Source organism: Colobus angolensis, unplaced genomic scaffold (assembly GCF_000951035.1).
Source record: "Colobus angolensis palliatus isolate OR3802 unplaced genomic scaffold, Cang.pa_1.0 Scaffold882, whole genome shotgun sequence".
Lineage (NCBI taxonomy): Eukaryota > Metazoa > Chordata > Mammalia > Primates > Cercopithecidae > Colobus > Colobus angolensis.
The window spans coordinates 3,116-6,230 of NW_012122732.1; positions in this window are offsets into that span (position 1 = coordinate 3,116).

Below are 3,115 nucleotides of genomic sequence, written 5' to 3' on the forward strand. Positions count from 1 at the left end.
GGACATACATTGTGTTATAAAATCATAAAGCCATGTTACAAGTGATGTTTACGTTATAAATGCATCCACAAAAGTGATGGGTCTGATACCTTCCAGGCCTTCAATTGAGCATGGACCATTTGTTCTGAATTTATTCAAACAACAAGTATTTATAGATGACATTTGGAAAGTACTAGATATTGGGGATACAAGAGTGAACAAGACCAATATTATTTCAAACTATTTAGAACTCAAAATCTGTTGAAGTGAACAAATGAGACACAAGGCAAATACACCACAGCCTGATAAACACTGAAATGGGGGGATAATTTGTTAGTATGCTAGAAAACAATAAAAGTAACTAATCCAGACATTATGTGTCAAGAAAGATTTCTAATACAAGATTTTACAGAAGCAATATTTGAAAAGTAAATACGTTTAAGCATAAATATATCATTAAATAAATTTTCTGTATCCTGAACTGGAAAAACAAGAATGAATTTCATGCAGGCTAAGGTATCTGTGAATCAAAACGTTCCAACTGAATATATAAATTTAATACTCATACATGTATTTGGAAAACAGTAAAACATTGTAAAGGCTAAAGAAGAAATCATAATAGAATTACAATTTCAAACTAAAAAAAAAAAAGAAAAAACCCGATATAGCAAAATTTCTGGTATGTAAGGAAAAAGTCTTAAACAATTTGTAACTATTAATAAATACATTAGAAAAAATACAAATCAATAGTAAAGGAGTAGTTAGTTAGGCATGGTGGCATAGGCTTATAGTCCCAGCTCTGTAGGAGGCTGAGAAGAAAGGATTCCTTGAGCCCAGAAGTTCAAGGCCAACCTGGATAACATAAGGAGACCTTATCTCTAAAACACAAAGTAAAATAATTTTAAAAATAAGGTGTATTCAAACTTATTATGTTTTAAAAATGGTACAGTACACTTGAAAGCAGATTAAAAAGTAATAAACATCAAAGTAGAAATTAAGAAGATACAATTTTTGAAAAAGGAGAAAATAAATGATTTAATACTTTGTGGAAAAGTTTTGTTTTGTATGTGACAAAACAGTGACCTTATAGGTGTAAGATATGCAATAGAAGGCATACCTATGTGATATTAGATATAAAATGAACAAGTTAAATTCAGATAAATATTAAAAATGTATAAGCTAATAATCTAAAATATATTACATCAATACATTTAAAAATACAGAAGTAATGAACAATTTTAACAAAATGTGTAGATCTCAAAATTGTCAAAGAGAATATCTTAATAGATCTCTAGTTATTATAGAAACTAAATCATTTACAAAAAGCACTTATGCTTTTCACAAACGAATACATCAGCCCTAGACTATTTTATAAGCCAATTCTACAAAATGCTCAAGAAGAAATACTTCCTATGTTATAGAATATTTTCTGGATAATTGAAAAAAATGATAAACCTATTTAGTTCATTTCATGAAACTAGTATATGATTGATATAAAAACTTTCAACAAAACCCAAAAGGGAGCTGATTCAGTAAAATGGCGGAATAGAAAATCTAGGCTCCACTGCCTGCCCTGCCAATCCCCCTGTAATGTTTGGCTAGCAACTACCAGAGACAGGAAAATCTTTTGGAAAACCCCAGTAATTGGAAACCAGCCAAAGATACCCACATGTCCTGCAGAAATGAATTAAAACCTTGCTAGAAGAGAAAGAAGAATGGTGTCTCTACAACCATGGTACACCTCACTGTCTCTTGCATATCTGCACAATTCCAGATGGAGAGGATTTCCCCTGGTCCACTGTTTTTGTAGAGAAAAAAGAACTGGAGGCAGTCATTCAGCTTTCCTAGCACTGTGACACTTGCCCGGAAGCCCATTCTGATCTCACCTCCCAAGGAACAGTATGTCTAATGGCATTGCTAGATTGCCTAGGGTCAAGTGAAAACAAAGAAAGTAGGCAGAGGTCATAATGACGAGTATATAGATCTTAGCGATGATGCCTCTACGTTCCTGCCAGGTGTGGCACCAATCAGAGATATTAGCTAACTTTATAGCCCACTCACAAAGCTGACCTAGTCGCCTTCAGAAACACGGTGGGAAGTTCAACCTAGTTTGAGTCCCTAGACAGCTAGCCTCCATGTCCAGCCTCATAGCCCACCACAATGACCCCACACAGGCAGAAAGATTCCTGGTTCTGCCCATTTCAAAGAAGCGTGGGGGCTAGAGTTGCTTGACTGAGGAGTTCAAACAGATGCTCAGTTCAACAAAAAGCCCACCTCATAGTTGCACCCTGAATGGGAGGGAATCTTAGCTGGTTCCCTTGTGTAATGGTCCACAATTGGAACTCTGAAAGGGAAGTCGTTTTCAATCTTGTGTTTCTAGGGAGCACTACTTCTGATCCCACCCATCCAAAGCTCCATTCCACCCAACTATGGAACCCATACAGTAGTCCTGCAGAACTGCAGGTTCTAATTAGTGAAATCGCCCAGCCAGATAATACATCTTATGAGTAGCTTGAACAGAAACCATGTTAGTACTCAGACAGCAGCTCCACCTGATAACAGAGTTCAGACAATTGTCTTGCTAGCTAGTGTAGCCCAGTCAGCAGCCTGACTCAATGTTAGAGTAAAGGCAGTCACCCAGGCAACAAGAAAACCCACAATAAGCTCTGCCTGCTTGGGGTCATCCATCAGCTGGCCCTTCCAGAATCACAGGCTAACCTAAATGGTGAAGGTCTATTACTGCCAGAGAACCACAGGCAAAGGCCAGAAAGGGAAGCTTTTTCCTCAAATATGCAGACAACAACATGATAGCACAAGACATACAAAGACTGAAGGAATCGTGACATCTCAAAAGCAACAATAAAGATCCAATCATGGATTCTGACAAAATGGAGATCTATGAAATGACTGATACAGAATTCAAAATAATACTTTTTAAAACTTTCAGTGAACTACAAGAATATGTGGATAGAAAATTAAATGTAATTTTAAAAATACACACAAAAAGATAATTTTGAAAAATAAATGAAAACAATAAAAAAGATAAAAATACAAATCTTAGTGATGAATAATACTGTGACTAAATTGAAAAATCAAATATAAAGCTTCAACAAGCAGGTTTAATCAAGCAGAAGAA